This window comes from Callospermophilus lateralis, chromosome 13 (assembly GCF_048772815.1).
Source record: "Callospermophilus lateralis isolate mCalLat2 chromosome 13, mCalLat2.hap1, whole genome shotgun sequence".
Taxonomy (NCBI): domain Eukaryota; kingdom Metazoa; phylum Chordata; class Mammalia; order Rodentia; family Sciuridae; genus Callospermophilus; species Callospermophilus lateralis.
In genome coordinates, this window is record NC_135317.1 from 3,009,396 (window position 1) to 3,024,109 (window position 14,714).

Genomic DNA, 14,714 nt, shown 5'->3' on the forward strand with positions numbered 1-14,714 from the left:
ATATTGCTCCCCATAATGGTGCAAGAAAGACTCATGTCACCTGATCTAAATATACATTTACCACAGTAGTATTCTGGACACAAAATGCAAAGGTCACACTTATGATTGTACCAAAGCCTAAATGGAAAGTGAGCATGGATTATTAAAAACATCTGTCCAGGTTGAATATTGCTCTCAAATGTCAATCCTATTGGTTACTACATATTTGTTTTTTTCCTAAGATTATATATTAAACCTCAAGCCTTTTGAAAATATCTAATCGTATCACTCACTTTATACTATGCCTGATTTTTTAATGTCCCTATTGATATCTGTTTTTTACATATTGTCCCCACTTCATCATTGTGACTGTAACTTCAATTGTGCTGACATATACATTCACTCTCTATCTGAAACCCTATTGCTAAAGAACTTTTGGTCCAACTCCTATACTCACTATTCTTCCTAAACCTACTGACTATCTTCCTAATCCTACAGACTATCCCTTTTTGACTGCATGTTCTCTTCTTCATTCAAACATCCGAGGTACACGGTCCTATGCCATTGTATATCGATTTATCTGAGACCTCGGTGGAGTACATAATTCAAGCTAAGTATACCAATAATGGGTCCAATTCCTATCTGGGCTTCAAATCTTTCCTAGATCTCTGTTCTCATACATATATTTCACGTCTATATTCTTGTAAATATCACAGGTTCCCAATACCACTATTCATCCAGCAGAATGATTCCTAACCCAAATCGAACATGCTATTAACCCTAACCATACACTGTTCCCTCAATCTCATTTACAGAAGAGCAGGAACAGAGTTGGTCTTACAATACAGGAAGGTAGGGGATCTTCCACCAGCTGACAACCTCAAAAGTCCATGCAGAAATAATCCCTGGAGAAGATGTAGGCAGCTATGAGGGACCTGAGAGAGCAAAAGTCATCTTACATGGAAAACATCCTGGTCATGATGAAAGGATGTGTCTGAATCAGCCTCTCTTTTCTTAATATAGTGAAGATGGACCAAACCAGGCCTGTGTGGAGAGTTGATCCCGGGTGCCTAACTTGTGAAAATGTCAGAGTAAGTAGGTGCAGCCTCCATCTCATGGGACCCTCAGAAGGAACTGTTAGGAAAATGTGGTTGCCAGGGTAGTGACCTCATTCTGTTCCTGAAGGAAATGAACTCAACTCACTTCCTTGGTGATGAAACTCTCTGAACATGGGATCCAGGAAGCCAGGCACCCAAAGCCAGTCCCAGTGCAAGTCCCAGTGGTCAAACTTGTTTGGATTTACCAAGGACAGAGTCAGTCTTTCTTGGTACATACTGATGTGAGGTTGGCCAAATGCCAGGAAGGTCTGAAGAGGGGCCTTTCCTGAGAAAGCAGGTAGTGGCTCATCGCTGGATTCTTACAGCATCACAGAGTTGGCCACGGAGACCAGATCAGAGACAGGACACCCCAATATGGGGGAATATATTATGGCCCACCAGTCAGAGGACACTCTGGATAGTCAGAGACCTACTGGGGGAAGGAGGTGCGTTTGTGGGTGTGGTTGTGGGTTTGTTGTTTTGTCTCCTGTTCTCAGAATAGGTAGGAAAGGTGGTTTGTTAGTTTTGGAGTGGACTGTTTCTAGTAAGTCATTTGACAAGGCGAGTGTTTCTGTGTCTATATATCCCATTGTGTCTGCGATTGTAAACATTAGAAAAGAAAATGCATCAAGGGATTTGTCCAGTCTACTAGAAAGCTTCCCAGCATTCATCCTGTGCAATTTATGAATGAACTGCAGCTTGACTTATAAATGGGCAACACTCGCCATCTTCCTAAGTTCCTGTTTTCTTCCTGAATTCTGGCCACTCTCTAGAATACGCTCATGGTTTTGTGTCCAAGATATGTACCACCTCCAAGCTCTGTGACATGGCCATGTACTGGATAGCTGAAGGGAATGACGAGTATCTCAGAAAACTCAGATATCAGTGTGACCAAGAAAGTCTCAGTGGAGAAACCCTGCTTTGGGCCTTTTGCTTCCCTATTCATCTGTTGCCCTGAATGTCAGGAAGGTCTTTGCCTCAGGCAACCCCTTTGTAAACTGAAGAAAACAGTTTTCAAATGGAAATAAATGGGCATCACCTGTGGCTCTTTGCTTAATTGCTTTGGAAAGGGATGTTTCTGAATCTGCCTCTTGGCCCTGTGTGAGCCTGTGGCTTAGATTCTCAGCACCTGATGGATCTAAAGAAAGATCCCATGTGTGCAGCCAAAACTAAAATGGCAAAAAGGGCAGTGATTGTGGATGAAGTCTCTTGCCTTCCTCCAGACAAAAGCTGAATAAAGATACTATAGAACTCAATAGCACAATCAATAACCTAGACGTAACCAACATATATAAAATATATCAACCATCATCAAGTGGATACACGTTCTTCTCAGCAGCACATTGATCCTACTCCAATATAGACCATATATTATGCCATAGGGAAACTCTTAGTGAATATAAAGGTATGGAGATAATACCATGCACCATATCTGATCATAATGGATTGAAACTTTAAATCAATGAAAAAAGAAGGAAGGAAAAATTCTACATCACATGGAAAATGCACAGTATGTTACCGAATGATCAGTGGGTTACAGAAGACATAAAGGAGGAGATAAAAAAAAAATCTTAGAGACAAATGACAATAGAGACACAACATACCAGATTGTATGGGACACAATGAAAGCTGTTTTAAGAGGGAAATTCATTTCTTGTAATTCTTTCCTCAAAAAAAGAAAATAAATGAACTCACACTACACCTCAAAATTCTAGAAAAGGAAGAGCAAAACAACATCAAATGTAGTAGAAGACAAAAAATAATTAAAATTAGAGGAGAAATCAACGAAATTGAAACAAAAAACTACATTGTAATAATTGAAATAAATAAAAGTTTGTTCTTTGAAAAAATAAATAAGTTCGACAGGCCCTTAGCCATGCTAATGAAGAGAAGAAGAGAGAGAACTCAAATTACTAACATATGGAATAAAAATGGAAATATCACAACACACACTACAGAAACACAGAAGATAATTAGAAAGTATTTTGAAACCCTATATTCCAATAAAATAGAAGATAAAGAAGATATCGATAAATTTCTTAAGTCATATGATCTGCCCAGATTGAGTCAGGAAGACACCCACAATTTAAATAGACCAATAACAAAGGAAGAAAAATAAGAAACCATCAAAAGACAACCAACCAAAAAGAGCCCTGGACCAGATAGGTATACAGTGGAGTTCTACAAAACCCTCAAAGAAGAATTAATACCAATACTTTTCAAGCTATTTCAAAAAATAGAAAAAGAAGGAGTTCCTCCAAATTCATTCTATGAGGCCAACATCACCCTGATTCCAAAACCAGACAAAGACACTTCAAAGAAAGAAAACTACAGACCAATACTTCTAATAAACTTGGATGCAAAAATTCTCAATAAAATCCTGGCGAATTGAATACAAAAGCATATCAAAATAATTGTGCTTCATGATCAAGTAGGATTCATCTCTGGGATGCAAGCCTGGTTCAATATATGGAAATCAATAAATGTAATCCACCACATCAATAGACTTAAAGACAAAAACCATATGATCATCTCGATAGATGTAGATAAAGCATTTGACAAAGTACAGCATTCCTTTATGTTCAAAACACTATAAAAATTAGGGATAACAAGAACTTACCTCAACATGGTAAAAGCTATATATGCTAAACCTCAGTCTAGCATCATCCTAAATGGAGAAAAACTGAAGGCATTCCCTCTAAAATCTGGAACAAGACAGAGATGCCCTCTATCACCACTTCTATTCAATGTAGTTCTTGAAATACTAGCCAGAGCAATTAGACAGACAAAAGAAATTAAAGGCATAAAAATAGAAAAAGAAGAACTTTAATATTCGCTATTTGAGGATGACATGATAATATATTTAACAAACCCAAAAGGGTATGCAAAGAAACTGCTAGAGTTAATAAATGAATTCAGCAAAGTGGCAGGATATAAAATCAACAAGAAAAAATCAAAGGCATTCCTGTATATCAGCCACAAAACTTCTGAAATTGAAATGAGGAAAACCACTCCATTCACAATATTCTCAAAGAAAATAAGATACTTGGGAATCAACCTAAAAAAAGAGGTGAAATACAATTTATACAATGAAATACATTTATACAATGAAAGTTACATAACTCTAAAGAAAGAGATAGAAGAAGATGTTAGAGGATGGAAAAATGTACCCTGTTCATGTATAGGCAGAACTAACATCATCAAAATTGCGATATTACCCAAAGTTCTCTACAGGTTTAATGCAATGCCAATCAAAATCCCAATAGCATTTCTTGTAGAAATATATAAAGCAATCACGAATTTCATATGGAAAAACAATAGACACAGAATAGCAATAGCAATTCTAAGCAGGAAGTGTGAATCTGGATGTATAGCGATAACAGAGTTCAAACTGTACTACAAAGTAATAGTAACAAAAACAGCGTGGTACTGGTATCACTAAAGGCAGTTGGACCAATGGTACAGAATAGAGGACACAGAAACCATTCCACAAAAGTACAACTTTCTTATATTTGAAAAAGGGCCTAAAAGCATGCAATGGAGGAAGGATAGCATCTTCAACAAATGGTCCAGGGAAAATTGGAAATCCATATGCAACAAAATGAAAATGAATCCCTTTCTCTCACCATGCACAAAAGTTAACTCTAAATTGATCAAGGAGCAAGATATAAAATCAGAGACACTGCATCTGATAGAAGAAAAATTTGGCTACGATGTACATACTGTGGGGTTGGCCTCCAAATTCATTAATAAGACACCCATAGCACAAGAGTTAATAACAAGAATCAACAAATGGGACTTACTTAAACTAAAAAGTTTTTTCGAAACAAGAGAAAAAATAAGAGAGGTAAACAGAGAGCCTACATCTTGGGAACAAATTTTTACCCCTCACACTTCAGATAGAGCCCTAATATCTAGAATATACAAAGAACTCAAAAAATTAAACAATAAGAGAACAAATAAACCAATCCACAAATGGGCCAAAGACCTGAACAGACACTTCACAGAGGAGGACATACAATCCATCAACAAGAACATGAAAAAATGCCCACCATGTCTAGCAGTTAGGGAAATTCAAGTCAAAACCACCCTAAGATACCATCTCACTCCAGTAAGATTGGCAGCCATTATGAAATCAAACAACAATAAGTGTTGGGGAGGATGTGGGGAAGAGGGTTCACTTGTACACTGCTGGTGGGACTGCAAATTGTTGAGGCCAATTTGGAAATCAGTATGGAGATACCTGGGAAAGCAGGGAAAGGATCCACCATTTGACCCAGCTATCTTACTTCTCAGACTATTCCCTGAGGATCTTAAAAGAGCGCACTATAGGGATACTGCCACATCACTGATCATAGCGGCACAATTCATAATAGCTAGACTGTGGAACCAAACTAGATGACCTTCAATAGGCGAATGGATAAAAAAGGGGCATCTATACACAATGGAGTATTATGCAGCACTAAAAAATGACAAAAATCATAGAATTTGAAGGGAAATTGATGGCATTAGAACATATTATGCTAAGCGAAGCTAGCCAATCCTTAAAAAACAAATGCCAAATGTTTTCTTTGATATGAAGAGAGCAAATAAGAACAGAACATGGAAGAAGAGCACGATGAAAATATTAACACTAAATTGAGATGAGTGGGGGGAGAGATGTAACAGAAAATTTTCAGTGTCTCCATATAACCAGATTGGCAAGGCATCAAGGTTTCCCTCACAAACAAGATAAAGGCTTTTGCATAAGAAATTTAATATTCTGCAGTACAATTTTTTTTAACTTTCCAATTAAATTTCAAATTTTTTTAAAAAAAGAAGAAACTAAACCCCACAGTAAGAAGGCCTCAAAGTGGAGAAGTGGAGCAGTATTAATGGCAGGCCTATTTAATCACTCCTGGTTCACAGGAAGGGTGTCCAGGCCACCCTGACTTTAGGCAAATGAGGGGCAAGAAAGCTTATTTGGGGCAATGTCTTGGGCTGCGCCCCTCATGAAAAACTCCAGCCAGAGGCTATGAGGAGTGTCTATGTGGAAGAAGATGAGGACAATGTGGGAGTGTTTTGGTTTTAATTGTGGTCATTTGTGTGGCCGATGGAAGAGATGACTGGTTCCAACTGGGCTTGAACACTGGTGTGATTCCCCTTAGAGAATGAGTTCTGGAACTGACCTCAGAGAAGTATTGCCATGAATTGTGTTGCGATTTCAGGAGGCCACACATGAGAGTCGCCCTTTGAAACTGAGATCTATGCCCAGGGTGGCTTTCCCAAGAGTACTGGAAATCTCAGCCAGGATATCACATGATTTTATTCTGAAAGACTTGGCAGCCATAGTTGAGAGTCAAAACACACATGGACCTCACATTGTAGACCTCAATGGGCCTGGCTTCATGTGACCTTTTGGCCACTCTTTGGGAAGCCTTGCCTGTGAGTGTTCTCCAGATCTTTCATTGAAATGAGCTTCCTCAACATTTAATGGTTCCTGAATGAATTGAAACCAACAGTGCCTCCACCTTCATCCTTGAAATTTGGCTAGATCAATGCCATGAATGTTTAGAAATTCCCATGACCAGATGGCACTGGAGAACCTTTGATGTACTTTTGCTGATCATGGGTATACCAGACAGTGCCTTGATTGACTGGGTTTCATGAAAATGTGTAGAACAGAGGTGCCAGAAAGTTGGAGACTGCAGAGTAGTGGGCCTAGAGCAGTGGTGGGAAGGTGTGTGATAAAACATCTGTGGTTGGGCCATGTGGATCTGCCATTGACTTTCAAATGTCTTGAGACAGACATGGTGCAGCCAGCAGACCATTGTATATAAAGGCATCTTGTTATATGGAGAAGTTTCAGAGTAATGTTTAGAATCAGGTTGCTATGATGAAGGGGGCAAGCTATGTGTGATAGAAGCCTGGTTGGTGCATTCTACTGTAGACCCTGACCTACCACACGTGACAGAACTCCCTCCAGCACCGTGTCCCAGTTGAACTCCTTGTTTTTCGTGATGCCAATACCAAACTACCAATGCAGCAGCAAGAAACACCACGAAAAGTGGTAGATGACCAAATGGCTTCACAGTCCACATGGGGAGACACTTAGCACCCAGAGGCAACAGTTTACCTACAAAGAGAGAATTCAGCACTGCTGCATCATGTTCATTGGAAAATAAGATGCCATGTCCTCCAGGTCACATAGATGCAGACGCAGCTTAGATGGTCTCACTATAAAGAAAGCGAAAGCTCCTGAAAGCAACATATATTTCAAGTGCCCAACCTCCAAGGCAGTTTCTCAAGAAGTGTTTAGGCCAGCAGATCTTCATGTCTGTGGAGTATTTCCCATGTCACTTTCTTTTGGAAACTCCTCTACAACCTCCAAGGTTGTGCACTCCTGAGCATTTTTCATTGCAGATATGTATTTACAGATTTTCTAACTCTTCTCCTCTAATTGTGACTTACTTGGGGCAATGGTAATGTCAAGTCATTGTTCTATATGAGAGAAGGAAGATTTTTTGGTAGCACATATTTGCATACACATTGGATTCATTTTTCAATTTTTCATTCGAAATACTGAATCCCTGACACTAGCCCATACCCTTATAGACTCTGACTACTAATACTAATATGATGAGAAAAATAACCGAAACAGAATAGAAATACAAGCAGTTCAGAAGAGGCATGGTGTGTAGTTGTAATTGCCTTTTGCATTATATAAGGTAGGAGTTATAAATCTAGTCAAATATTTGTTGTAATAATTCTCCATGTGTTTTTAAAGTTAAGAAATATGTGAATTCCTGTCTCTCTTTCTCTGTAGTCTATTAAGCACATGTATTTTTATATGCACAAATAGAATCCTACCTGGTTTCACACGTACATTCTTGTGAGGTGGCTGACTTGGCAGATACAAATTGTGAGAAGAGATCACTTCTCCTAAAGGCTGTAGGAACTAAAAATTCAACCCATGGGTGACCTTCCTAGATGAACAACATTATACATATTCCATGTTCAGTATAATGAATATTTTTTGATATGCAGATTAGTTATTTTTCATGATGAATTTCAATTGGCATATATATATTGCTACATTATAATGTGTGTGTGTGTTTGTGTCTATATATATATAGAGTGTCCAGATTTTAAAAATATGAAATATATGTGTCTTACTATACACTGCCTAAATTCATTCATGTTCCTGTATGGGGATATATAATCAATTTTTCACAAGATTATTCTTAGAAATATACATCCACTGAAATACATATTTGTTTCCTAGTACTTAAAACTAACTTCAGGGAATGGTGCTAAGAAATCCTAATATTTCTACAGTGACTCACCCAGTTTAACATCAATGCAAGTAGATACCTATGGGACATGATGTGTATTTTGAAGTTCATTTTTATTCAACACTGGTACATTACTATTTCAGCAGTTTATGGACATTATAGGATATATCATTTCATCCACAATTTTACAAATTTATAGGCATTTGGTTCACTTTCAATCACTTCCTACTTGAGAAGACATGTATTCCTCCATGTTTCTTGACTGTTCTTTTCTTGAGATTCTTTCCAAACACATTATTTTCGATTTCCATAATCACTTTTGAAAAAAAACTCACACACTCTTCATGAAAAACCATAACACTAATATTATCATTAGATGTATAACTGGTTGGAATGAATGTATGTATATCAATGTAAGATTTCTTGTATATTTTCAGATATCAATTAAATTAATTATTTAAAGTTTGAACCAGTTATATTATTTATTCACAGTATGGTCTATTAAGGAATCATCTCTATATTTATAGACCCAGGGTGTACCTATTTGTATCCCCAATACTAATTTATAAGCCTTTAAAATATTGCTTTCAAAAATGGTGGAAGAAATATTCTAGTCACCTGATATACATATGCATTTCATCACAGTAATATTCCTGACAAAAAATGCAAGTGTCACACTTATGATTGTACCAAAGCCTATATTGAAAGTGAGCATGTATTGCTAACAACATCCATGTCCTGATTCACTAATGACCTCGAATATCATTCCTATTGGTGACTACATATTTGTTTCTTCCTAAGATTGTATATTCAAACTCAACCCTGTTAAAAATGTCTTATCCTATCACTCACTTTGTACTTTGCCTGATTTCCTAATGTCTCTATTGATATCTGCTTTCCTACGCATTTTCCCCAGTTCATCACTGTGGCTGACTCTTCACATATGCTGAAATTTACATTTACTCTCTAACCAAAACCCTATATCTAAAGCCTTTGATCCAACTCCTTGATTCACTTAAATGGGTTCTTCAAATCCCTTCAGAGGGTAGCCCATAGGTGCTTGGGTTTTCTCATGACCCCAATTCACTTAAAGAATCTATACCCCACAGAGAGTAGGCCTCAAATTGGAGAAGTAGAGCAGTATTAATGGCAGGCCTATTTGATCACCCCTCGTTCACAGGAAGGGTTTCCATGCCACCCTGACTTTAGGCAAATGAGTGGCAAGTGAGCTTATTTTGAACACTGTCTTGGGCTGCGCCCCTCATGGAAACCTGCAGCCAGAGTTTATTATGACTGTCTATATGGAAGAAGATGAGGGCCATGTTGGAGTGTTTTGGTTTAATTGTGGTCATTTGTGTTACGGTTGGAAAAGATTCCAGGGTCAACCTGGGCTTGAACTCTTGTGTGATTCCCTTTAGAGACTGAGTTCTGGAACAGATCTCAGAGAAGTATTGGCATGAATTGTGTTTGGAATTTAGGAGGCCACACATGAGAGTTGCCCTTGGAAACTGAGATCTAGGTCCAGGTTGGCTTTTCAAAGAGCACTGGGAATCTCAGCCAGGATATCACATGACTTTATTCAGAAAGACTTGGCAGCCATAGTTGAGAGTCAAAACACACATGGACCTCAATTGTAGACCTCAATGGGCCTGGCTTCATGTGACCTTTTGGCCACTCTTTGGGAAGCCTTGCCTGTGAGAGTTGTCCCGAGCTTTCATTGAAATGAGCTTCCTCACTATTTCATGGTTCCTGAATGAATTGAAACCCACAGTGCCTCCAACTTCATCCTTGAAAATTGGCTAGATAAATACCATAAAATTTTTGATATTCCTATGAACAGGTGGCACTAGATAATCTTTGGATGTCTGTTGCTGATCACTAGTATACCAGACAGTGCCCTGATTGACTGGGTTTCATGAAAATGTTGTAGAACAGAGATGCCAGAATGTTGGAGCCTGCTGAGTAGTGGGCCTAGAGCAGTGGTTGGCAGGTGTATGATAAAACATCTGTCGTGGGGCCACATGGATCTTCCCTTGGCTTCCAAATGGCTTGTGACTGACATGGTGCAGCCAGCAGACCCTTACAAATAAAGGGATCTTGTTATATGGAGAAGTTTCAGGGCAATGTTCAGAATCATGTTGCTATGGACATGGGTGCAAGCTTTTTGGGATAGAAGCCTGGTTGGTGCATTCTCCTGCAGACCCTCACCCACCACACATGAGAGTACTCCCTCTAGGACTGTGTCCCAGTTTATCTCCTTGTACTTCGTGAAGCCAATACCAAACTCAGAGTACTGCAGTAAATAACACCACAAAAATTCGAGTATGACCAAATGGCTTCACAGACCACACGGTTAGACACTTAGACACCAGTGGCCTCAGTTTAGCTACAAAGAGAGAATTCAGAACTGCTTCCTCATGTTCAATAGAAAATAAGGAACCATGTCATCCAGGTCACATAGATGCTGACCCAGATTTGATGGTCTCACTACAAAGGAAGCTAAAGCTCCTGACAACAACAAATATTTCAAGGGCCCAAACTCAGAGGCAGTTTCTCAAAAATTTATTAGGCCACCAGAGCTCCATGTTTGTGGAGTGTTTATCCTTTCTTTTACATTTGGAAATTCCTCTACCACCTCCAAGGTTGTGAACTCCATTCATTTTCCTTTCCAGATATATATTCACAGATTTTCAAACTCTTCTCCACTAATTGTGTCTTACTTGTGGCGAAGGAAATATCAAGGCATTGTTCTGGAGGACAGTGGGAAGATTTTTGTCTAGCAAATATTTGAATACACATTAGATTCATTTTCCTATTTTCTATTTGAAACACTGAATTCCTGACACTAACCCATACCCTACTAGACTCTGACTGTTCCCGGGTGCCTATGGTTGGTATACCATTCTAACTTGTGAATGTGACACAGGAAGTAGGGGCAGCCTCCATGTCATGGAGCCATTGGAAGCAAATGTTAGAACAAAGTGGTTGCCAAGGCAGTGACCTCATTCAGTTCCTGAAGGAAGTGACCTACCTCACTTCCTTGGTGATGGAACCCTCTGAACTTGGGATCCAGGAAGCCAGGCACCCAGAGCCAGTCCCAGTCCCTTTCCCAGTGGGTTCACTTGTTTGGATATACCAAGGACAGAGTCAGTCTTTCTTGTGGATCACTAAATGCCAGGAAAGCTCTGAAGAGGGGTCTTTCCTGAGAAAGCAGGTAGTGACTCACTGATGGCTCCAGAAAACTTTACAGAGTTGGTAAAGGAGACCAGATCTGAGACAGGACAGGCCATTTCGGGGGAACATATTATGGCCTATCAGTCTGAGGACACTCTGGTTATTCACAGACCTAAGTGGGTAAAAGATATGCCTTTGTGGTTGTAGATGTGAGTTTATGGTTTTGTCTCATGTTCTGAGAATAGGTAGGAAAGGCAGTTTGTTTGGTTTGGAGTGGACTGTTTTTAATAAGTCATTTGACATGGTGAGTGATTCTATGTCTGTGTATCCCACTTTGTCCGTGGTTGTAGATATGAGAAAAGTGAATGCATCAATGCATGTGTCCTGACAAGTAGAAAGCATCCCAGCACACATCCTGCCCAATTTATGAATGGACTGTGGCTTGCCTTATCGATGGGCAACACCTACTATTTTCCTTAGTTCCTGTTTTTTTTCCTGAATTCTGGTCATTCTCCAGAATAGGCTCATTTATTTTTGTCCAAGATATGTACCACCTTCGAGCTCTGTGACATGGCCATTTACTGGATACCTGAAATGAATGGGAGGATCTCAGAAAACTCAGATATCAGTGTGACAAGTAAAGTCTCAGTAGAGAAACCATGCTTTGTGCCTTTTGCTTACCTACTGTTCTGTTGACCTGAATGTCAGGTAGGTCTTTGCCTCAGACCACCAGTTTGTGAAGCCTGAAGAAAACCACTTTCAAATGGAAATGAATGAGCATCACCCGTGGCTCTTAGCTGAATTGCTTTAGAAAAGGATGTGTCTAAATCATCCTCTCGGCTCTGTGTGAGGCTGTGGCTTAGATTCTCAACACCTGATGGATCTAAAGAAAGATCCCATGTGTGCATCCAAAACCAAAATGGCAAAAAGATCTGTCATTGTGGATGAAGTCTCTTGCTTCCTCTGTTAGGTTCCTCACCTCCATCAAGTAAGAATAGGGATCCTTTGGGTCTAATGAGTTCTTCAAAGACCAGAAAAGGTGCTTGGGTTTCACGTGACTCCAAATCACATAAAGAATCTATACCTCACATTCAGTAGGCCTCAAAAAGGAGAAAAAGAGCATTATTAATGGCAGACCTATTTGATCAATCCTGGTTCACAGGAAGGGTCTCCAGGAAACCCAGACTTTAGGCAAATGAGGGGCAAGGGAACTTATTTTGGACACTGTCTTGGGCTTTGCCCCTTATGGAAACCTCCAGCCAAAGGTAATGATGAGTGTCTACATGAAAGAATATGAGGGCCATGTGGTAGTGTTTTGGTTTTAATTGAACATGTTAATAACATTAACCATACATTGTTCCATCAATTTAAGTATTCAGAAGAGCAGGGACAGATTTGTTCTTACAATACAGGAATGTAGGGGATCTTCAAACTGCTGAAAATCTCAAAGGTCAATGCAGATATTATCCCTTGAGAAGATGTAGGCAGCTATGAAGGACCGGAGAGAGCAAAAGTAATCTTCCATGGCAAAGAACCTGGTCAGGATGAAGGGTTGAGTCTGAATCAGACTCTCTATCCTTAACGTAGAGGAGATGGAGCATACTGGGCCTGTGTGGAGAGCTGTTCCTGGGTACCTATGGTTGGTATACCCTTCTAACTTTTGAAAGTGTCTCAGAAATTAGAGGTAGCCTCCATCTCATGGGACCCTTGGAAGCAAGTGTTAGGACAAAGTGGTTGCCACGTCAGTGACCTCATTCAGTTCCTGAAGAAATGACCTTCCTAACTTCCTTGGTGATGGAACCCTCTGAACTTGTGATCCAAGAAGCCAGGCACCCAGAGCCAGTCCCAGTCACAGTTCCAGTGTGCTCACTTGTTTGGATTTACCAAAGACAGAGTCATTATTTTTGGTACCTACTTATGTGAGGATGGCCAAATGCCAGGAGTACTCTGAAGAGAGGCATTTCCTAAGAAAGCAGGTTGTGGCTCAATGCTGGCTCCTGACAACTTCACAGAGTTGGCTAAGGCAACCAGATCTGAGGCAGGACAGGCCATTTCGGGAGAACACAGTATGGCCCACAAGTAAGAGGACACTCTGGATAGTCACAGACCTACTTGGGGGAAGAAGTTGAATTTGTGGGTTTGGGTGGGGTTTGTGGTTTTGTCTCATGTTCTCAGAATAGGTAGGAAAGAAGGTTTGTTTGGTTTGGAATTAACTGATTCTTCTAAGTCCTTTGAAAATGCGAGTGTTTCTATGTCTGTGTATCCTACTGTGTTAGTGGTTGTAGACATTAGAAAAGAAAATGCATCAATGGATGTGTCCTGTCTAGTAGAAAGCTTCCCAGCATTCATCCTGCCCAATTTATGAATGAACTGTGGCTTGCCTTATGGATGGGCAACACCTGCAATCTTCCTAAGTTCATGATTTCTTCCTCAATTCTGGTCACTCTCAAGAATAGGCTCATGGTTGTGTGTCCAAGATATGTACCACCTCCAAGGTCTGTGACATGGCCATGTACTGGATAGCTGAAGGGAATGGCGAGCATCTCAGAAAACTCAGATAGCAGTGTGACCAGGAATATCTCAGTGGAGAAACCTTGCTTTGGGCCTTATGCATACATATTTTTCTGTTGCCCTGAATGTCAGGAAGGTGTTTGCCTCAGGTCAACACTTTTGGAAGCCTTAACAAAAGAGTTTTCAATTGGAAATAAATGTGCATCTCCTGTGGCTCTTTGCTTAATTGCTTTGGAAAGGGATGTGTCTGAATCAGCCTCTTGGCCCTGTGTGAGGCTGTGGCTTAGATTCTATGCACCTGATGGATCTAAAGAAAGATTCCATATGTGTATCCAAAACCAAAATGGCTAAAAGTGCAGTCATTGTGGATGAAGTCTCTTGCCTTCCTCTGGTTGGGTACTTACTTCCATCAAGGAAGAATAGGGATCCTTTGGGTCAAATGGGTTCTTCAAAGCTCTACAGTGGCTTGCCCATAGTGCTTGTGTTTTCTCATGCGTCCAATTCCCAAAAAGAATTTAAACCCCACAGTCAGTAGGCCTCAAATTGAAGAAGTGGAGCAGTATTAATGGCAGGCCTATTTGATCACTCCTGGTTCATAAGAAGGGTGTCCAGGCAAACCTGACTTTAGGCAAATGAGGGACAAGGAAGCTTATTTTGGACACTGTCTTGGGCTGTGCCC